Raw genomic sequence first — 24446 nt, 5'->3', positions numbered from 1 at the left:
GTGTTTTTCTCTCTCATGATTAAAAATTCAAAAAAAATATATCTTTTCCTTATTTCTCTCAAAAAAATTCGAAATTTTGGGTTGACTTGGTCAAAAATTTTTAAAATAAGTTGTTTTCTTGTTAGTCAAGTCAAAATTTCAATTTTAAAAATCTTATCTTTTCAAAATTTTTTCAAAAATTAAATCTTTTTCATTTTTCTTATTAATTTTCGAAAATTCTTTAAAATATTTTTCAAAAATCTTTGTCTTAATTTTATCTTTATTTTCGAAAATTATGCTAACAATTAATATGATTGATTCAAAATTTTGAAGTTTGTTACTTTCTTGTTAAGAAAGGTTCAATCTTTAAATTCTAGTATCTTATCTTTTAGTTAGTAACTAATTTTAATTTTAAAAATTAAATCTTTTCCAACCATATCTTTTTAATCATATCTTTTTATCATATCTTTTTCAAAATTTAATCTTTTTCAAAAATTTGATTTTAAAATATCTTTTCTAACTTCTTATCATCTTATCTTTTCAAAATTTGATTTTCAAATCTTTTTCAACTAACTATTTGACTTTTTGTTTGTTTCTTATCTTTTTCAAAACCACCTAACTACTTTTCTCTCTCTAATTTTCGAAAATATCTCCCTCTTTTTCAAAAATTCTTTTTTTTAATTAATTAATTGTTTTAAATTTTAATTTTAATTCTATCTCACCTTTAATTTTCGAAAATCATTAACTGCTTTTCAAAATTAATTTCGAAAATTTCTCCCTCTCTCATCTTTTCCTATTTATTTATTCATTTACTAACACTTCTCTTCACCTCTCTTCATCTCAAGTCACTACCCCTATCCTCACCCTTCTGTTTGGATTCTCCTTTCTTTATTCCCTTTCTTCTTCTACTAACAATAAGGAACCTCTTTACTGTGACATAGAGGATTCCTCTTCTCTTCTTTTCTTGTTCTCTTCTATTTCATATGAGCAGGAACAAGAAAAAAAGGCATTCTTGTTGAAGCTGACCCTGAACCTGAAAGGACTCTGAAGAGGAAACTAAGAGAAGCTAAATTACAACAATCCAGAGACAACCTTGCTGAAATTTTCGAACAAGAAAAGGAGATGGCAGCCGAACCCAACAACAATAATGCAAGAAGGATGCTTGGTGATTATACTACACATTTCCAAGTTTGATGGAAGTAGCATCTCAATTCCTGCCATTGGAGCAAACAATTTTGAGGTGAAACCTCAACTAGTTGCTCTAATGCAACAGAACTGCAAGTTTCATGGACTTCCATCAGAAGATCCCTACCAGTTTTTAACTGAGTTTTTGCAGATCTGTGAGACTGTTAAGATGAATGGAGTAGATCCGGAAGTCTATAGGCTCATGCTTTTCCCTTTTGCTGTAAGAGACAGAGCTAGAACATGGTTGGATTCACAACCTAAGGATAGCCTGGACTCCTGGGATAAGCTGGTCACGGCCTTCTTGGCTAAATTCTTTCCTCCTCAAAAGCTGAGCAAGCTTAGAGTGGATGTTCAGACCTTCAAACAAAAGGATGGTGAATCCTTCTATGAAGCTTGGAAAAGATACAAGCAGATGACCAAAAGATGTCCTTCTGACATGTTTTCAGAATGGACCATGATAGATATATTCTACTATGGTCTATCTGAGTTTTCCAAGATGTCATTGGACCATTCTGCAGGTGGATCCATTCACCTAAAGAAAATGCCTGCAGAAGCTCAAGAACTTATTGACATGGTTGCAAATAACCAGTTCATGTACGCTTCTGAGAGGAATTCCGTGAATAATGGGACGCCTCAAAGGAAGGGAGTTCTTGAAATTGATGCTCTGAATGCCATTTTGGCTCAGAACAAAATGTTGACTCAGCAAGTCAACATGATTTCTTAAAGTCTGAATGGATGGCAAAATGCATCCAACAGTACTAAAGAGGCATCTTCTGAAGAAGAAGCTTATGATCTTGAGAACCCTGCAATAGCAGAGGTAAATTATATGGGTGAACCTTATGGAAACACCTATAATTCATCATGGAGAAATCATCCAAATTTCTCATGGAAGGATCAACAAAAGCCTCAACAAGGCTTTAATAATGGTGGAAGAAATAGGCTCAGCAATATCAAGCCTTATCCATCATCTTTTCAGCAACAGATAGAGAATTATGAACAGAGTACCTCTAACATAGCAAATTTAGTCTCTGATCTGTCTAAGGCCACTTTAAGTTTCATAAGTGAAACAAGGTCCTCCATCAGAATTTTGGAGGCACAAGTGGGCCAGATGAGTAAGAAAGTTACTGAAACCCCTCCTAGTACTCTCCCAAGCAATACAGAAGAGAATCCAAAGAGAGAGTGCAATGCCATTGATATACTCAACATGGCCGAATGCAAGAAGGAGGGAGAGGACGCGAATCCCAATGAGGAAGATCTCATGGGACGTCTCTCAAGCAGGAAGGAGTTTCCTATTAAGGACCCAAGGGAATCTGAGGCTCATATAGAGACCATAGAGATCCCATTAAATCTTCTTCTACCATTCATGAGCTCTGAAGATTATTCTTCCTCTGAAGAGGATAAAGATGTAATTGGAGAGCAAGTTGCTCAATATCTAGGAGCCATCATGAAGCTGAATGCCAAGTTATTTGGTAATGAGACTTGGGAAGGTGAACCTCCCTTGCTTATTAGTGAACTAGATACATGGATTCAGCAAACTTTACCTCAAAAGAGACAAGATCCTGGCAAATTCGTAATACCCTGTACCATAGGCACCATGACCTTTGAGAAAGCTCTGTGTGACCTACGGTCAGGCATAAATCTTATGCCACTCTCTATAATGGAGAAACTGAGGATCATTGAGGTACAGCCTGCCTTATTCTCATTACAATTGGCAGACAAGTCAGTAAGACAAGCTTATGGATTAGTAGAGGACGTGTTAGTAAAGGTTAAAGGCCTTGACATTCCTGCTGATTTCATAATCTTAGACACTAGGAAGGAGGAGGATGAATGCATCATCCTTGGAAGACCTTTCCTAGCCACAGCAGAAGTTGTGATAGATCTTAACAAAGGAGAATTATTCCTTCAATTGAATGGGGACTACCTTGTGTTTAAGGCACATGGCTATCCTTCTGTAATAAGGGAGAGTAAGCATACAGAGCTTCTCTTAGTACAAAGTCAAACAGAACCCCACAGTCAAACTCTAAATTTGGTGTTGGGAGGCCACAACCAAACTCTAAGTTTGGTGTTGAATCCCCACAACCAAACTCTAAGTTTGGTGTTGGGATTATACAATATTGACCTGATCTCCTGTGAGGCTCCATGAGAGCCCACTGTCAAGCTATTGACATTAAAGAAGCACTTATTAGGAGGCAACCCAATTTTTATTTAACTAATTTTATTTTATTTTCATTGTTCTTTTATGTTTTATTAGATTCATGATCATGTGGAGTCACGAAAAAAATATTAAAATTAAAAATAGAATCAAAAACAGCAGAAGAAAAATCACACCCTGGAGGAAGGACTTACTGGCGTTTAAACGCCAGTAAGGAGCATCTGTCTGGCGTTCAATGCTAGAACAGAGCATGAATCTAGCGTTGAACGCCAGAAACAAGCAACACCCTGGCGTTCAAACGCCAGGAATGCACCCTGAGGAGAGCTAGCGCTGAACGCCAGAAACAAGCATGGAACTGGCGTTCAACGCCAGAAACATGCTACACATGGGCATTCAACGCCTAGAACATGCATCACTTCGGCGTTCAAACGCCAGAATTGCATGCAAAGGCATTTTACATGCCTAATTGGTACAGGGATGTAAATCTTTGACACCTCAGGATCTGTGGACCCCACAAGATCATCTCAGGATCTGTCGACCCCACAGGATCCCCACGTACCATATTCTCCCCTCTTCTCAACATTTATCTTCTCTTTCCAATAAACACGCTTCCCCAAAACCCTTCACCAATCACCTCAATCTCTCTTCCCAATTACCCCTTCACCACTCACATCCATCCACTCTTCCCCATAAACCCCACCTACCTTCAAAATTTAAATTTCTTTCCCACCCAAACCCACCCTAAATGGCCGAACCTACTCCCTCTCCTCTCCCTATATAAACCCCTCCATTCTCCTTAATTTTCACACAGCACAACCCCTTCTTCTACACCTTGGCCGAATACACCTCCCTTACTCTCCTCCATAATTTCTCTTCTTCTTTTTCTTTTCTTTCTTATCTTGCTCGAGGGCGAGCAATATTTTAAGTTTGGTGTGGTAAAAGCATAAGCTTTATATTTTTTCATTACCATTGATGGCACCTAAGGCCGGAGAAACCTCTAAAAAAGGGAAAGAGAAGACAAAAGCTTCCACTTCCGAGTCATGGGAGATGGAAAGATTCATCTCCAAAGCCCATCAAGACCACTTCTATGATGTTGTGGCCAAGAAGAAGGTGATCCCCGAGGTCCCTTTCAAGCTCAAGGAAAATGAGTATCCGAAAATCCGACATGAGATTTAAAGAAGAAGTTGGGAAGTTCTAACCAACCCCATCCAACAAGTCAGAATCTTGATGGTTCAAGAGTTCTATGCCAATGCATGGATCACTAGGAACCATGATCAAAGTAAGAACCCGAATCCAAAGAACTATCTTACAATGGTTCGGGGGAAATACTTAGATTTTAGTCCAGAAAATGTGAGGTTGGCATTTAACTTGCCCATGATGCAAGGAGATGCACACCCCTACACAAGAAGGGTCAACCTTGATCAAAGGTTGGACCAAGTCCTTAGGGAAATATGTGTTGAAGGAGCTCAATGGAAAAGAGACTCTAAAGGCAAGCCGGTTCAATTAAGAAGACTGGACCTCAAGCCTGTGGCTAGAGGATGGTTGGAGTTCATCCAACGCTCCATCATCCCCACTAGCAACCGATTTAAAGTTACTGTGGATTGGGCCATCATGATTCATAGCATCATGAATAGAGAGAAAGTAGAAGTTCATGAAGTTATTTCCCTTGAATTCTACAAAATAACCGATAAGCCCTCTACTTTGGCAAGGCTAGCTTTTCCTCATCTTATTTGCCATCTATGCTACTCAGCTGGAGTCATCATAGAAGGAGACATCCCCATTGAGGAGGAAAAGCCCATCACTAAGAAAAGGATGGAGCAAACAAGAGAGCCCACTCATGGAACCCAAGAGACGCATGAGGAAGCCCATCACCAAGAAATCTCGGAGATGCCTCAAGGGATGCACTTTCCTCCCAACAACTATTGGGAACAACTCAACACTTCTCTTGAAGATTTGAGTTACAATATCAATCAATTAAGGGTAGAACATCAAGAGCACTCCATCATTCTCCATGAAATTAGAGAAGATCAAAGAACAATGAGGGAGGAGCAACAAAGGCAAGGAAGAGACATAGAAGAACTCAAGGACATCATTGGTTCTTCAAGAAGAAAGCGCCACCATCACTAAGGTGGACTCATTCCTTGTTCTTAATTTTTTCTGCTTTTCAGTTTCTTTATGTTAAATGTCTATCTATGTTTGTGTCTTCATTAAATGATCATTAGTATTTAGTAACTATGTCTTAAAGCTATGAATAATTCCATGAATTCTTCACCTCTCTTAAATGAAAAATGTTTCTAATTCAAAAGAACAAGAAGTACATGATTTTTGAACTTATCCTTGAATTTAGTTTAATTATATTGATGTGGTGACAATACTTTTTGTTTTCTGAATGAATGATTGAACAGTGCATATTTTTTATCTTGTTGTTTATGAATGTTAAAATTGTTGGCTCTTGAAAGAATGATGAATAAAGAGAATGTTATTGACAATCTGAAAAATCATGAAATTGATTCTTGAAGCAAGAAAAAGCAGTGAAAAAGCAAAAGCTTGCGAAAAAAAAAATTGGCGAAAAAAAATAGAAAGAAAAAGAAAAAGCAAGCAGAAAAAGCCAATAGTCCTTAAAACCAAAAGGCAAGGATAAAAAGGATCCAAGACTTTGAGCATCAATGGATAGGAGGGCCCAAAGAAATAAAATTCAGGCCTAAGCGGCTAAATCAAGTTGTCCCTAACCATGTGCTTGTGGCATGTAGGTCCAAGTGAAAAGCTTGAGACTGAGTGGTTAAAGTCGTGATCCAAAGCAAAAAGAGTGTGCTTAAGAGCTCTGGACACCTCTAACTGGGGACTTTAGCAAAGCTGAGTTACAATCTGAAAAGGTTCACCCAGTTATGTGTCTGTGGCATTTATGTATCCGGTGGTAATACTAGAAAACAAAGTGCTTAGGGCCACAGCCAAGACTCATAAAAGTAGTTGTGTTCAAGAATCAACAAACTTAACTAGGAGAATCAATAACACTATCTGAAATTTAAGTTCCTATAGATGCCAATCATTCTAAACTTCAAAACTATTCAGAGGCAAAAAGCTACAAGTCCCGCTCATCTAATTAGAACTAATATTCATTGATATTTTGGGATTTATAATATATTTTCTTCTTTTTATCCTAATTTATTTTCAGTTGCTTGGGGACAAGCAACAATTTAAGTTTGGTGTTGTGATGAACGGATAATTTATACGCTTTTTAATTGGCATTGTTTTTAGGTAGTTTTTAGTAGGATCTAGCTACTTTTATGGATGTTTTCATCAGTTTTTATGCTAAATTCACATTTCTGAACTTTACTATGAGTTTATGTGTTTTTCTGTGATTTCAGGTAATTTCTGGCTGAAATTGAGGGACCTGAGCAAAACTCTGATAAGAAGGCTGACAAAAGACTGCTGATGCTGTTGGATTCTGACCTTCCTGCACTCGAAATGTATTTTCTGGAGCTACAGAACTCCAAATGGTGCGCTCTCAACGGTGTTGGAAATTAGACATCCAAAGCTTTTTAGCAATATATAATAGTCCATACTTTATTCGAGATTTGACGACGTAAACTGGCGCTCAACGCCAGTTCCATGCTGCATTTGGAGTCAAACGCCAGAAACACATCACGAACCAGAGTTGAACGCCAAAAACACGTTACAACTTGGCATTCAACTCCAAGATAAGCCTCAGCTCGTGTAAAGATTAAGCTCAGCCCAAGCACACACCAAGTGGGTACTGGAAGTAGATTTCTGCATCAATTACTTACTTCTGTAAACCCTAGTAGCTAGTCTAGTATAAATAGGACTTTTTACTATTTATTAGATATCTTTGGTCTCAGTTTTATATTATTATTCATCTGAGGAGACTATTGATCATGTTTTGGGGGTTGGCCATTCGGCCATGCCTGAACCTTCATCACTTATGTATTTTTAACGGTGGAGTTTCTAAACACCATAGATTAAGGGTGTGGGGCTCTGCTGTACCTCAAGTTTCAATGCAATTACTACTATTTTCTATTCAATTCCGCTTGTTCTTATTCTAAGATATTCGTTGCACTTCAACATGATGAATGTGATGATTCGTGACACTCATCATCATTCTCACCTATGAACGCGTGACTGACAACCACTTCTGTTCTACCTTAGACCGGGCGCATATCTCTTGGATTCCTTAATCAGAATCTTCGTAGTATAAGCTAGAATTGATGGCGGCATTCTTGGGAATCCGGAAAGTCTAACCTTGTCTGTGGTATTCCGAGTAGGATTCCAGGATTGAATGACTGTGACGAGGTTCAAACTCGCGATTGTTGGGCGTGATGACAAACGCAAAAGAATCAAGGGATTCTATTCCAACATGATCGAGAACCGACAGATGATTAGCCGTGCTGTGACAGAGCATTTGGACCATTTTCACTGAGAGGATGGGATGTAGCCATTGACAACAGTAATTCCCTACATACAGCTTGCCATGGAAAAGAGTAAGAAGGATTGGATGAAAGCAGTGGGAAAGCAAAGATTCAGAAGGAACACAGCACCTCCATGCACTTATCTGAAATTCCCACCATTGAATTACATGAGTAACTCTATCTTTATTTTCTGTTTTATTTATTTACTATTCAAAAACTCCATAACATTTATTATCTGCCTAATTGAGATTTACAAGATGACCATAGCTTGCTTCATACCAACAATCTCTGTGGGATTGACCCTTACTCACGTAAAGTTTATTACTTGGACGACCCAGTACACTTGCTGGTTAGTTGAGCGAAGTTGTGAAATTATGTTTAGACCATGGTATTGAGCACCAAGTTTTTGGGGGCATTACCTGGAAATTAATTTCGAACAACAATTTAAGTATGAATCACAATTTCGTCCACCATGGATCAAGCAACTTTAGTGGTTGATTAGTTTAGTCAAGCTAACATTGGTGAATTAGGTGAAATCTAAGCAACAGAAAGTAAATTGCAGGAATTATAAAGTGCAGAAAGTAAATTGGATAGAAACTTAAAGAGCAAGGAATGTAAATTGAATCAAATGTAAAGGGAATTGGGTGGAGGAAAATTTAAAGAAAGCAATAGATCAAGCAATTGAAAATAACTTAAGAACAAGCAATTGGAAATTTAAATTGCAGGAAGAACAAAGGAAGTTGGGTGCTGGGAGTTAAAACAGGACTGAAAGAGAAGAAGTGCAGTAAACTAAAGAGCTCACAGATTGTGAAATTCAGAAACAGATTGATTTAGTACCAAAATAGAAATGTAGAAGTGCAGAAGAATCAAAACAGTAAGAACTAAGATCATTCACGAAATTCCAGAAGAGAAATTGATAATGGCAGAAGAGAGAAAATGAAACAGAAAGCAAAACTCAAATCGGATCTCTAATTCTTTAAAACTCTAAAAGGAAAATTAAAAGATAACTCTCTACTCTACTCCTACTCCTATTGCTCTCTAATGGAGCCAGCCTCCTTACAAAAATGAAAATGATGCCTTATATAGGCTTTTTACAAAATGAAAAATGAAAATAAAATAGAAAACAAATTACAATTAAAATCAAATTCCTAATCTAATTGTTTCTTGTACCTTTGAGTGATGTCCATGAGTTTTACTTGCTTTGGTGTGTCAATAGGCTTTTCCAAATTGGCTTTGAATGAATAGGTTAGGAGTTATTTGTCTAAAAAAATGGGTTAAGACATGCTTCCAGTGGAGCGCTCAGTTAAGTTAGTGAACCGAGCGCTCACTCCTTTGTCCCAGGCTCGTGCCAATATTGTTGTGTAGCGCTCAGTGAAGAGTCTTAACGTAGCGCTACACTTAGCTTCCCTTGGGTCCCTCTTCGAACCTTGCTGGCTTCATTTTGTGCCAATTTCTTTGTGCCAATAGTTGCAGCAATAGCGCTCAGTGAAGTGAACTAACGTAGCGCCCTTCTTTGCTTGCGCATGGTTCCCATTTCGAACCTTGGTGGCTTCATTGGGGAGTGTCGCGCCTTTCTTTTATTTTGTTGAGGCCACGATAAAGTTGACAAAGTTAACTTAGAGCTCACGGATTGAACGCTCTTCCTTGCTAGTTGATGTAGCGCTCAGTTGGAGGAACTAATGTAGCGCCCTTGATTGGTTCATGAACGCTCCCTTGCTTTTAGCTTTCATTCCATTCATTTCCAATTAATAATGCTAATGCATGGTTCATGATTAATTAATTAAATACATGCATGCTTTACTTTAACGCCTTGGCATTGATTTAATAATGCATTCATTGGTTTTATTAGTAACGCTGTAGCTTTCATTTATTTAATGAATACATGAATAAGCCCATGATGGCATTAAGAAAACTAGTTTGAATAAGCCAACGTAGCATTCATTCATATATTAGTAATGCCAATGTTTAATAATGCATGGTTCATGATGGCATTAAATGCATGCATGCTTTAATTTATTAACTCATGATAATACATGCATAAGGAATTCATGCTAATGCCACGGCTTTATGGTCATGGGCCACGCTTTTAAAAAGCATGGCCTAAGGTTCTAAAGTGTGCTAAACTTCAAAGTGTGCCTCAAAATTCTTTTTTTCTTCTTCTTTTGAGCTTATTTTGTGCTTTTTTGCTTCTTTTTCTTCTTATCTCCTATAAAATTTATAAAATCAAAAGATCAAAGAAATATACCAATTAAGCACAGAAGCATTTAATATTTAAGCACAAATCATCAATTTCTTGTATGAAAAAGCATAGAAAAACATGATATGATGACATGTCATCACAACACCAAACTTAAACCTTGCTTGTCCCCAAGCAAGAAAAGAATCATGTAATAAAAATTAACAATCAAAGGCAAGAAGAATAGCAACTCAATGTTCATGGTTGGCTAGTTTTCTATGCATGCCACAATCACAAAAGAAATATAAATGATTGATGCTTCTATCTAGCTCAATTTATGAAATCTTTTCCTTATAATTCTCCCTTGAAACAAGCTTTTGATTTTCTTATTAGCTTCTCCTTTTGGGTGCTTTGCCCCATGAGTTGATAATAAAGCTACGATTCTAAATGCTTTGTTTTCAAGTATTACCACTTGATACATAAGCACCACAAGCATTTAATTAGAGGACTTCTTTAAGCTTATTTGTTTTTTTTTTTCTTAACTCTCTAATCATTGATGCTCAGAGCCTTGAGCTTTGAGGGAGTGCATCTGCACTTGAGCCTAACCTTGACTCTAAGTGTTTTGTTTTCAAGCTTTTTGCTTGATACATAAACACCACAAGTACTTAACAAATGCATTGTCATTGGTACTCAGAGCCTTCAGCTTTCTCATTCTTTCCCTTTTTCTTTTCTTGCTTTAATTTGTAATTGCTTCTTCAAGATTTTCATGATTTCAAAAGATTTCACAAAATGTCCTAGATGAAAACTTCAATTGAATAAAATCTAATGCAATTGAGCAACAATAAATCATACTAGCTTTCCAATACTTGTATGCCGCACATGCTAAGTTCTTCTTTAATTCCTTGCTTGTTTATAATCATGATACTTTACTGCTTTTGAACTCACAAAATTCAAGTTGGTAGTCATAATGCACAGCAAGATGTTACAAATCAAAATTCAAGCTATGCTTATTCATACCACACATGCATACAGAGAAGATAAAGACAATCATGCAATTTAAAGTGCTGGAAACAAATGAGAGGAAAAGAAACTTTACAACCTTGTAATTCATCTTCTCTTTTGTTGTCATTTTCCTCCCATTCTTCTCCTTCCCGTACCAAACTCAAAATGCTTGCTCATCCTCAAGCAACAATTAGAACAGTGGTGATGGGGCTAAGATAGATCATGAGTGTCTTACAAAATAAAATGTTAGCAATACATGTGTTTAAGCAAGCAAAATTAAGAATAACCATCAAGGCACAGGAAACAGAGACATTATGATTGCAAACATAAGAGGGTGTGTATGATACATTGCATAAAAATATAAGTGGCACACCAAATTTAGTGTGACACTTTCACTTGGAATGGATGCAAGTATCTAGTAAAGATTGGAACCAAATTTTGTTGCATGGCAACACCAAACTTAGAATGCAATCACATGTCCATTTTATTTGAACCAAAACTAATGCAACTGTTATATGTTAAATACAATCACCAAGCCAAGAATCTGTCATGAATAAGGATCTCTTGGTGATGTATTAACAAAAACAGTTAATAAAAGAAAGCATTAAAATCAAGGAAATGAATAAAACAAAGAGAAAACTAAAATTGTCTAACTAAAAGAAAGATAACACTGCAACGAGCCTTATGATTATGCAGACAAGTGGTGTTGCTGAATGAATTGCATAGAAAATAAGTGGCACACCAAACATAGAATCTTAGTGTGACACTTTCATTTTTGATTTGGCGCAATCATCCAGAAAGATTGAAAACAATTGTCACAGGGCAACACCAAACTTAGAATGTAATCATATGCCAATTTATTAAATTTTAAACAAAGCAGGCAGAGAAAATGAACTAAACAAAGAAATGAAATGTTACCCAAGGTTGGGTTGTCTCCCAACAAGTGCTCTTTTAGTGTCATTAGCTTGACATGTTGTTCTTCACTCTCTTCCTCTTCTTCCAGTTTGTTAAGAGAAATGACCTCAAGGGGGGAGAAGTTTTAGCTATTGTCCCCTTTCTTGGTCTCCTCTCAGCAAGCTTCCTTTTGTACATGGCTTTATTGAGCTTTCTTGCTAGATCAGGGGTATGATTGGTGCTCTTGTTAGTTGCCTTTACTCCTTTGAATTCAAGACTTGGTTGCTGTTTGTTTATTAGAGTTTTATCTTCATCCAGAGCCTTTTGAATTGGTGGCTCAATGAGCTCTTCCTTCCTGTACTTCTCTGCCTCACTTGAGTGTGCCTTCTCTTTATTGTCTTCCTCCATTCCTTCTTCATGACTTCCCATTAAGTCTATTGGAAGGGAATCTTCATGTTCTATTGTCACTTCAATTAGCTTTTGTGAATATAAAATCCTTGGCTTATTTTCCTCATCTTTTATTACAATTTCACTTGACATAGGGACCTTTTGTTCTTGTTTTTCCACTTCCTCTCCCATAAATTGGTCTTCATTCTCATTATTTAATGGCTTTAAGTTTCTCCTTATTTGCTCTAAATGCCCATTCATCTTCTTGAGGAGGATTTCTTGCTCTTTCCAAGAGTCTATGGATGTTTGTAAGTATTGTTCAAATGCTAGCTCAAGGGATGAAGGCTGAGAATGAGTTTCTGGATATGTGGGTGCTGTGGTGAAGTTGTTTTGAGTGGTATGGAATGAATCTTGTGGATTGTGGAATAAGATTTGTGGTTGGTGGAATGAATTGTATGGATCTTGGAGGAGACTTTGTGTTAAGGCATAATCAAGTGATGAAGAATTTTCAAATGAGAAGCTGTGAGGTGAGGTTGGACAATTTTGCATAAATAAATTGAAGGTTTGCTCAAGTGATGATGGCTTTTGATAAATGGAGTATGAACTGTCAATTGCTTTCTGGTTTTGATCCTCCCATCCACAATATGAATCATTGTAGAGTTTATCACAGTATGGATCATTTTGTGGCATTGGGGGACCATCTTCCATGTATGTATTGACAGCACAATCAAATGATGATGTTCCTTGATGAACAAAATATGAAACATTAAAATTCCCTTCCCAGCCACAATTTATGTCAGTATCATAGCAATGTGGGTCACTTTGTGGCTCTGGAAAATAGTTCATTTCACTTGATTGTTCATACTCCCTCATTCCTTGCTGATATTCCCATCCACTATTGGGATAATGACTTGAATTACCTTGTGGCGGTGAGTAATATCTCATGAAATTACCTTGATCATTTTCTGAAGCATCTCCCTGGGGTTGCTCAGAGTCTGCCAATTCTTGGTGATACTCCCAGCCACCATTAGGATAATGAATTGAATCATATTGTCGTGATGAGTAATATCCCATATGATTTTCTTGCTCATCTTGTGTCTTTGAAGCAAATCTCCATGGATTGGAGTGCTTAGAATTTATATTTTCTTGGTGATATTTCCAGCCACCATTTGAGATTGGTGATGGTGGGTAATATCCCATAAAATTTGTTTGATCATAAGATGAGTTGAACTCCATTTGAATTTTGTAAAACACAACACCAATGAAAATTGAAATTCATATATCAGATGAGAGTTGCTTAGTGAGGCAAAAATACAAACACCTTGGTTTCAGTTTAAAACAAAGAAAATGCTTGATCTATACTTCTCACCCACTTAATCATTGTTGATTAAATCAATCTCCGGCAACGTCACCAAAAACTTGATGGTGCGGAAATCAGATTCCAACACAAAACTAACCGGCAAATTTACTGGGTCACATCAAGTAGTAATAACTCACAAGAGTGAGGTCGATCCCACAGAGATTGATGGATCAAGTAACTTTAGTGGTTGATTAGTTTAGTCAAGCTAACATTGGTGAATTGGGTGAAATTTAAGCAACAGAAAGTAAATTACAGGAATTATAAAGTGCAGAAAGTAAATTGGACAGAAACTTAAAGAGCAGGAAATGTAAATTGCATCAAATGTAAAATGAATTGGGTGCAGGAAAATTTAAAGAAAGCAATAAATCAAGCAATTGAAAAGAACTTAAGAACAAGCAACTAGAAATTTAAATTGTAGGAAGAATAAATAAAGTTGGGTGCCGGGAGTTAAAACAGGACTGAAAGAGAAGAAGTGCAGTAAACTAAAGAGCTCTCAGATTATGAAATTCAGAAACAGATTGATTTAGTACCGAAACAGAAATGTAGAAGTGCAGAAGAATCAAAACAGTAAGAACTTAGATCATTCATGAAATTCCAGAAGAGAAATTGACAATGGCAGAAGAGAGAAAATGAAACAAAAAGCAAAACTCAAATCGGATCTCCAATTCTTTAAATCTCAAAAAGGAAAATTAAAAGAGAGCTCTCTATTCTACTCCTACTCCTATTACTCTCTACTGGAGCCAGCCTCCTTACAAAAATAAAAATGATGCCTTATATAGACTTTCTACAAAATAAAAAATGAAAATGAAATTGAAAACAAATTACAATTAAAATCAAATTCTTAATCTAATTGTTTCTTGTGTCTTTGAGTGATGTCCATAATTGTTTCTTGTGCCTTTGAGTGATGTAGCGCTCAGTTGGAGGAACTAACGTAGCGCCCTTGATTGGTTCATGAACGCTCCCTTGCTTTTAGCTTTCATTCCATTCATTTCCAATTAATAATGCTAATGCATGGTTCATGATTAATTAATTAAATACATGCATGCTTTACTTTAACGCCTTGGCATTGATTTAATAATGCATTCATTGGCTTTATTAGTAATGCTTTAGCTTTCATTTATTTAATGAATACATGAATAAGCCAATGATGGCATTAAGAAAACTAGTTTGAATAAGCCAACGTAGCATCCCTTCATATATTAGTAATGCCAATGTTTAATAATGCATGGTTCATGATGGCATTAAATGCATGCATGCTTTAATTTATTAACTCATGATAATGCATGCATAAGGCATTCATGCTAATGCCACGGCTTTATGGTCATGGGTCACACTTTTAAAAAGCGTGGCCTAAGGTTCCAAAGCATGCTAAACTTCAAAGTGTGCCTCAAAATTATTTTTTCTTCTTTTTAGCTTATTTTGTGCTTTTTTGCTTCTTTTTCTTCTTATTTTCTACAAAATTTATAAAATCAAAAGATCAAAGAAATATACCAATTAAACACAGAAGCATTCAATATTTAAGCACAAATCATCAATTTCTTGTATGAAAAAGCATAGAAAAACATGACATGATGACATGTCATTAAGCACGCCCCTCCAAAGCGTGCAGACAACCCATTCCCAGACTCTCTTGACACATATCCTACATTGCCAACGGCTCCTGAATAGAAGCCAAAAATGACATACCCTCAGAGGCTTCAGAAGGCTTCCAAAGACAAGTAATTTTCTAAATTTTTAGAAGTCTTCAAGAAGTTGCAGATCAATATTCCTTTTGCAGAGGCTCTTGAGCAAATGCCTCTTTATGCTAAATTTATGAAAAAATTGTTGACTAATAAGAGAAATTGAAGGGAACAAGAAACTGTGGTGTTAACCAAGGAATGCAGTGCTATTATTCAACATAACCTTCCTGAGAAAATGCAGGATCCAGGGAGCTTTGTGATTCCTTGCACCATTGGAGATGTCACCATTCAGAGAGCTTTATGTGACCTTAGAGCTAGCATCAATCTCTTACAAACCCCATTTGTAGGGTTTATCTTGTATTGATTTTAAGAGATTTTATGACCTTTTACCCACATTTATCCAAGGAAATAGCATGGTTTTGTGATTCTCCCTTAATTTGTGCTTAAGTGTGAAAACATGCTTTCTAGACCTTAAATTAGTTAATTTTAATTCACCTTTGATTCCACTTGATGCCTTGACTTGTTTGTTAAGTGATTTTAGGTTGAAAAGGGCTAGGGAAGGATCAAAGGAGTGAAAGGAAAGCATACAAAGTGGAGAAGATCATGAAAAGCCAAATAATTAAACTCGCCCATGGATGCGCGCGTGCACCAGGCGCTTACGCGCACCTTGCGAATTACCCCATGGACGCGTACGCGTGCTGTGCGTGTACGCATCGGTGCTGGTATATGATTTTTTAATGAAAACGTGCCCAGCGAATTCATAAGGGTTGTAGGGCCCAATCCCAACCAACTTTGGCGCCAAAATGCTATTTAAAGCCAAGGATTGAAGAGCAAAGGGGGGATTCAATCATTCACACTCATTAGGATTAGTTTAGAGTTAATTTTAGAGAGAGAAGCTCTCACTTCTCTCTAGAATTAGGATTAGGATTAGGTTTAGTTCTTAGATCTAGATTTAGATTCATGATTTCTTCTACTTTTGATTCTCAATTCTTGTTGTTACATTCATCTTCCTCTATTCTTCTATTGTAATCTCCTTTATGTTGCTTCTATATTTTGTTGTAGATCTACTCTTGTCTCTTCTATTTTCTTTCCATTCAATTCAAGGTAATTCATAATAATTGTGCTTCTTTTGATTGTTGTTATTAATTCTTTGCAATAATAGTTGTTAGCTTCCATTGTTGTTGTCAATTTACTATACTTTTCTTTCATGTCTTTTAACTGTTTGACAAAATGCTAGGTTGGATTTTAGTATAGATTTTGTTCCTCTTGGCCTAGGTAGAGTAATTAGTGACTCTTGAGTTATCTAATTCCTTTGTTGATTGATAATTAGAAGTTGCTAATTGATTTGAATGCCTCTAAAGCTAGTCTTTCCTTTAGGAGTTGATTAGGACTTGAGGAATCAAATTGATTCATCCACTAGACTTTCCTCCATGGTTAGAGGTTAACTAAGTGGTAGCAATGAACAATTTGTGGTCACAATTGAGGGAGATAACTAGGATAGGACTTCTAGTTCTCATATCTTGCCAAGAGCTTTGTTAGTTGTTAGTTTATTTTCTTTGCCATTTATATTTCTTGTCTAAAATCTTAAAAACCCCAAACATACTCCATAACCAATAACAAGACACTTTATTGCAATTCCTAAGGAGAACGACCCGAGGTTTGAATACTTCGGTTATTAATTTTAGGGGTTTGTTTTAGTGACAAACAATCTTTTGTATGAAAGGATTATTGCTTGGTTTAGAAACTATACTTCGACGAGATTTCATTTGTGAATTTCTAAACCATAAAAAATCCAATCATCAATCTCATGCCACTTTCAGTGATGAAAAAGCTTCAAATTGAGGAGGTAAAACCCACTCATATTTCTCTTCAACTTGATGATCTTTCTATTAAATTACCTGTAGGTGTTGTTGAGGATTTACTTGTGAAAGTATGACCATTTATTTTTCCTGCTGATTTGTTATATTCGACATGGAAGAGGATGCAAAATCCTCTATTATTCTTGGCGGACCCTTTTTAGCTACAGGTAGAGCTCTGATTGATGTGCAAAAGGGTGAATTAACCTTGAGGGTCAATGAAGAACAAGTGATCCTTAATGTTTTTGAAGCTCTCAAGCACCCTAATGATTCTGAAGGGTGTATGAGAATTGATGTTGTTGAACCATTGGTTCAAGAGGTACCAGAAGCTAAGGTACTTGATGATGTTCTGGATCCTATTTCTGAGTATGAATTAGTTGAAGTTGATGATTCACCACCCCAATAGGAGCTGATGAACACGCCAATAAAGGAGGAGGAATTCCCCAAGCTTGAGCTTAAACCTTTGCCCCCTTTTCTAAAATATATGTTCTTGGGTGGAAATAATTCATATCCAGTGATTATTAGCTCTTCCCTAAAGCCTGAAGAGGAAGGCAAGCTTATTTCAGTGCTCAGGAGTCATAAAACGGCTCTTGGGTAGACCATTAATGATTTGAAGGGGATTAGTCCAACCAAGTGTATGCACAAGATCCTTCTTGAAGATGATGCTAAACCAGTTGTGAAACCACGGAGGAGACTCAATCCAACTATAAAAGAGGTGGTCCAAAAAGAGGTAATGAAATTATGGGAAGCAGGTATTATTTACCCTATTTCTGACAGCCCTTGGGTAAGTCCTGTGCAGGTAGTTCCTAAGAAAGAAGGGATGACAATGATCAAGAATGAAAAGAACGAGCTTATTCCAACAAAAACAGTTACAGTATGGAGAATGTGTATAGACTACAGGAGGCTCAACACTGCTACAAGGAAGAATTAATTCCCATTGCCTTTCATTGATCAGATGCTTGAGAGGTTAGCTGGTCATGCTTTTTATTGTTTTCTAGATGGATATTCTGGATATAATCAAATTGCAGTGGACCCTCAAGATCAAGAAAATACAGCATTCACATGCCCGTTTGGAGTCATTGCTTACAGAAGAATGCCATTTAGACTTTCTAATGCTCCAGCAAGTTTTCAGAGGTGTATGCTTCCTATTTTTTCTGATATGGTTGAAAAGTTTATTGAGGTATTTATGGATGATTTTTCTGTCTTTGGTAATTCTTTTGAATCTTGCCTAAAGCATTTATCTCTGGTCTTGAAACGGTGTCAAGAATCAAACCTTATTTTAAATTGGGAAAATGTCATTTTATGGTTACAGAAGGTATTGTTCTTGGACACCAGATTTCAAGTAAGGGGATTACGGTTGATAGAGCAAAGGTGGAGGTAATTGAAAATTTACCAACACCAGCTAATGTTAAGGTAGTCAGGAGTTTCTTGGGTCATGCAGGATTTTATAGAAGCTTTATAAAGGATTTTTCTAAAATTGCTAAACCATTAAGCAACCTGTTGGTTGTTGATGTTCCTTTTGTCTTTGATTCTTATTGCCTGCGTGCTTTTGAAACTCTAAAATTAAACCTTACCTCTGCTCCCATTATAGCTCCCCCTGACTGGAATTTACCATTTGAGTTGATGTGTGATGCTAGTGATTTTGCTATAGGAGCTATTTTAGGACAAAGGCATGGCAAGCTTATACATGTCATTTACTATGCTAGCCATATGTTAAATGATTCCCAAAAGAATTACACAACTACAGAAAAAGAATTATTAGCTATTGTGTATGATGTTGATAAGTTTAGGTCCTATTTAATTGGTTCTAAGGTTATTGTTTACACTGATCATGCTGCATTGAAGTACCTTCTAACCAAGCAGGACTCTAAACCAAGATTAATCAGATGAGTGTTTGATGACAAGCCATCTTATGCTAGCTTTGAAAGCATTTTTTACTTGTTTCATTAGGTTTTATGCACTTTCTTGCATTATAAGTAAGTGATTTGGAGTGGATTTGCATGGTTATGTCAATTCAATTAACCATAAATTATTTGCCACAAAATCATGAGGTTTAAGCTAGAATTAGTTGGTTTTTGAATGATTTAGAAATCTTGTGAATTTGGTAATGTTTTGATTGGTTGTTTTGATTATTTGTAGGTGAAGAAATGATGAAAAAAAGGAAAAAGGAATCTTAGAGCACGCTTTGGACCTTAGGCCACGCTTTGAAAAGCGTGACCCATGACATAAAATCGTGGCGATCATCCAAACCAAGGGGTAAGGGAGGCAGCTCTCTAATTGAGCACAGCGCTCACAAAGTGAGCGCTAGTAATTAAGCACCAAGGCGCTACAAGGCAAAGCACTCCACCAAAGCAAGCGCTCAAGCATAGCGCTACGTTGAGTGCCCAAACGGAGCACTCAAGGGAACCAAAGAAAACAAGGGTAGCGCTCAATTGGAGAGAGTGCTACGTTAACTCTTTTCATTTTTTCGTGATCCATCAAAATAAAAGTAAGGCGCGACACTCGCCAATGAAGGAGGCAAGGTTCGAACCAATCACGCAAGGGAAGCAAAGTAGCGCTATGTTGCTTAATCTCACTGAGCGTTACTTTTGCCTGAGGAAATTGCTAGCAAATGAAGCCAGCAAGGTTCGAAAGTGGAGACCAACTCAAGCATTTAGCGCTACGTTTAAATCATTCACTGATCGCTACTTTGGCACAAGGCTTGGTTCGAAGGCTTGACACTAAGCAACGGAGCGCTATGTTACCTTACTTAACCGAGTGCTCCACTAGAGCTAGGACCCATGGACCATTTTCAATCAAAAGCCATCTTGGATCCACTTCTTCACCAACTTGAAAAGCCCACTCTAAATTCTTAAAATAAAATATAGAAAATGTATAAATAGGAGTTAATTTGATTTGTAGACAACTTCTTTTGGAGCTTTACTTTCACTTTTACCTTTAGCTCATTTTTAGTTTTCATTTTGTCATTGAATTTTGGGATTTTGGGAATTTGATCTAGCTTTCTGTTTTCATTTTCTTTTCTTCTGCAACTTCTGCTATCTGTTCTGGGAATTTGAATTGAGATTGAAGAGCTTCATTGATTCTAAATCTAAGAATCATCTTTCACCTCTCATGTCAATTGTTCTAAGGATTGGATCTAAGTTTCATTTGCTGTTTTCCTTTTTATTTCTTCTGCAATTACTTTCTGCTTGATCAAGAGAGCAATTGAGATCTAGATCTTCTTTCTAATCTCATTTCTCTTCTTTGATCTTCAATTTATCTTTAAGAATTTCCTATTTGAATCAAGTCTTCTTGCTATTTGTTCCTTCAAGCAATTTTCCTTTTTGTTTTGCTACTGAATTGAGTCCATTCATCTAATAGCTTCTGATTTGCTTCAATTTCCATTTTCTTGTTGAATTCTGAATCCCAGCACCCAAATCCCTTTTACTCTTCAAGCAATTTACATTTCTCAGCAATTTAGCTTTAGTAATTTAGATTTCTTGCACTTTAAGCTTCAGCCATTTACATTTCTTGCAATCTAAGTTTCAGCTCAATTTACATTTTCTGCACTTTAGATTCTGTCAATTTCCCCTCTCCCTTTTATTTTCATGCAATTTAGCTTCTGTTGATCACATTTCACTCAAATAATCAACTGTTTGCTTAACTAAATCCATCACCTAACTAAAATTGCTCAATCCATCAATTCCTGTGGGATCGACCGCACTCTTGTGAGTAATTACTACTTGATGCGGCCCGGTACACTTGCCAGTGAGTTTGTGTGGAATCATTTTTCCCTCATCAAGATTTTGGCGCCGTTGCCTAGGATTAATCTAGATTGACAATGACTAAGTAAGGTGGTGGTCTAGATTAAGCACTTTTTCTTTGTTTTTCTTTATTTTTGATAAGCACATTAACGATTTGAGACATTGTCTCTACTAACTCTCACTGCACTCAAGCTACAGAGTGCTCTGTGTTTTTCTTGTTGTTTTGGTTGTATGACAGAAGTAAGGAGAGAGTTCTCCACCTCTGGTGACATTGATGAGAGAACTCTTCGAAGAATAAGAAGAGAAGCCAGAGGAAAGGAAATTATTGGTGGAGAGGAATCAGAGGAAGAGAACCAGAAAATGGAAGGAAATGCTCCTAATCCACCAGAGGGAGTGGCTAACAACAATGGTCAGCATCAAAGGAGGGTTCTAGCCTCCTACACTTTTCCTAATCCAAGGCACTGTGGGAGTAGCATCCTTACCCCCAATTTCAATGCAAACAATTTTGAATTGAAGCCTCAACTCATCACTCTTGTGCAGAACAATTATTCCTCTGGAGGAGGCCCACTTAAAGATCCAAACCAACACTTATCCACTTTTCTGAGGATATGTGACACTGTGGAGGAATCAGAGGAAGAGAACCAGAAAATGGAAGGAAATGCTCCTAATCCACCAGAGGGAGTGGCTAACAACAATGGTCAGCATCAAAGGAGGGTTCTAGCCTCCTACACTTTTCCTAATCCAAGTCACTGTGGGAGTAGCATCCTTACTCCCAATGTCAATGCAAACAATTTTGAATTGAAGCCTCAACTCATCACTCTCGTGCAGAACAATTGTTCCTCTGGAGGAGGCCCACTTGAAGATCCAAACCAACACTTATCCACTTTTCTGAGGATATGTGACACTGTGAAAACCAATGGTGTGCATCCTGACATTTACAAATTGTTGTTGTTTCCATTTTCCATGAGAGACAAAGCTATTCAATGGTTGGAGTCATTTCCAAAAGATAGCATCAACAATTGGGAAGATATAGTGAACAAGTTCTTAGCCAAGTTCTATCCTCCCCAAAGGATCATCAAACTCAAAACAGAGGTCCAAACATTCACTCAGATGGATAGAGAGTCATTATATGAGGCATGGGAGAGATACAAAGCTCTAATCAGGAAGTGCCCACCAAAAATGTTCAGTAAATGGGATAGGCTCTAAAACATCTATGAAGGATTGACACTGAGAGCTCAAGAAGCACTTGATTACTCTGCTTGAGGCTTAGTACAACTCATAAAGACAGTTGAGGAGGCTCAGAACCTCATTGACACTGTAACATATAATCAATACTTCTATGGTCGTCAGAGGCAACGCCAACCAGCTCAAAGGAAAGGTGTATTGGAGCTTGAAGGTGTGGACACTATTTTAGCTCAAAACAAGGTGATGCACCAACAAATCCAACAGCAAATGGAGATGATGGCCAAGAGGATTGATGGCTTCCAAGTTACAACAGTGAATACGAGTCAACCATCACCCACATAGGGGCAAAATAAAGAAAACCAAGAAGATCAGTAGCAGGAAGAAGTTCAATATGTGCACAACCAAGGTTCTGGATCAAATGACTTTCTTGGAGACACTTACAACTCTTCTTGGAGAAACCATCCAAATCTGAGATGGGGAGACAACCAGAATCAAAACCAGCAGCCATGGCAAAGAAATTCAAACCAAAATAACTCAAGAAACACAAACAACCAAAACCATCAGCAAACTAACCAAAACCAATACAGAAAACCACAAAACAACTACCCAAATTCCAACTTTTATCCACCCAATAATCCATCAACTAACCAAAACACTTTTAACCAACCCTCAACATCCCATAATCAACCACAACCACCACAAGACTCCCAAAGAATCTCCAACTTGGAGATAATGATGGAAAGGATGATAAAGCACCAAGAGCTAACCAGCAAGAACCATGAAGCCTCAATGAAAGATTTAGAAAGGCAAATTGGTCAATTGTCCAAGCAAGCAGTGATTGAAAGACCAACAAACTCACTCCCAAGTGATACCATTCCGAACCCCAAAGAAGAATGCGAAGCCATCTAGTTAAGGAGTGGAAAAACCTTGGTGAAAGACAAGGAAACTAACAAGAAGCTTATGGACAATGACAAAAGGCTAGCTGAAAAAGATGAGGCCATCAGTAAGGAAGAAGACAAGCAAGAATAGGAGAAGCTAAAAGAAAAGGAGGATCAGCTATAAGTTTCAAAGAAAGGGAAGCTAGTTATGGTGGAATCATCACAAGAACAAAGGAAGGTGGTGAAGACCTACGCACCTCCTCTGCCATATCCTCAAAGACTACAAAAAGTACTCAAGGATCAACAATTCCCTAAGTTCCTTGAGGTCTTCAAGAAGCTGGAGATTAATATCCCACTAGATGAAGCATTAGAGCAGATGCCTCTATATGCCAAGTTCTTGAAGGAGCTCATCAACAAAAAGAGAAGCTGGCATGAGAAGGAAACCATTATGCTCACTGAAGAGTGTAGTGCAGTAATCCAAAAAGGGCTTCCACCAAAACTCAAGGACCTTGGGAGCTTCTTCTTACCTTGCACCATTGGAAATATATCCATTGATAAGGCTCTGTGCGATTTAGGGGCAAGCATCAATCTAATACCCTATTCTATGATGAGAAGGCTATGTATAGAGGATGTAAAGCATACACAGATGTCATTGGAGCTTGTAGATAAATCAGTGGTACTTCCCAGAGGAGTGATTAAAAACCTTTTAGTCAAGGTGGATAAGTTTATATTCCCTGTAGACTTTGTAATCTTGGACCTAGGAGAAGAAGGGAGTGACTCTATTATCTTGGAAAGACTTTTCCTGGCTACGGGCAGAGCATTGATAGATGTTGAAAAAGGGAAATTATTGCTGAGAGTGCATAATGAGCACCTAGCATTCCATGTTTTTAAAACCCTGCATGAGCCCACTCAAGAAGAAGATTGTATGAAGGATGAGGCCAGAGATCAAAGTTTGAAGGAGGCAGTCAATAAGTTAACTCCAAGACCTCTAAATCCATGCTTGAAAGAAGTAGAGATGGCGCAACAGACCAAAGAAATCAAGGAGAAACTAGATCCAAAACCCCTAGATGAGAACCTCAATACCCCAGATAAAGAACCACCAAGGCATGAATTATCTTCTAAGAAAGAAAAGAAGAAGAGGCCAAATGGGTGGAGAAACAAGAAAATCCCCACTGAAGGCTTCTCACCAAGGGATAAAGTGATGTTAAACACCCAACTAATGAAGGTGTCTCCACAATTATCTGAATGAAGGATGCTAAGTTTGGTGTTCCACCAAAAATCTCATTTGAAAACACATTTTCACCTTTTGCATAAATAGTTACTAGCTCCAAGCAATTAGAGAAACTACTTAGCCATTGTCTGTTTTCTAGTTTTTAATTTTGTGACCTTCAGCAAAGGCACAAGGTTTCATATAAATGGTTGACTTGTTGCATAAGAAACATTGGCAAGGAACTAAGTTTGGTGTTCACACACCAAAGTAAGTTCAAAAGCCTACAAACAAATTCTGCATACTAACCATTTGCCTAAGGGCTTGGGAAACAAGCAA

At 37.3% G+C, this 24446-nt stretch overlaps 1 non-coding gene across 1 annotated transcript; it reads right to left on the bottom strand.

The window, feature by feature from the left end:
• Window positions 1–1498: 1498 nt before the first annotated feature.
• On the bottom strand, window positions 1499–1602 carry LOC112711458 (small nucleolar RNA R71). The gene has a single exon (XR_003157499.1). It is a non-coding gene; the product is annotated as a small nucleolar RNA R71 (small nucleolar RNA).
• Window positions 1603–24446: the final 22844 nt, after the last annotated feature.

The sequence above is a fragment of the Arachis hypogaea genome, chromosome 1 (assembly GCF_003086295.3).
Source record: "Arachis hypogaea cultivar Tifrunner chromosome 1, arahy.Tifrunner.gnm2.J5K5, whole genome shotgun sequence".
In the NCBI taxonomy this organism is placed as follows: domain Eukaryota; kingdom Viridiplantae; phylum Streptophyta; class Magnoliopsida; order Fabales; family Fabaceae; genus Arachis; species Arachis hypogaea.
Note: the sequence above shows the minus strand (reverse complement) of the source record. Positions and strands in the feature narration are given on the sequence as shown.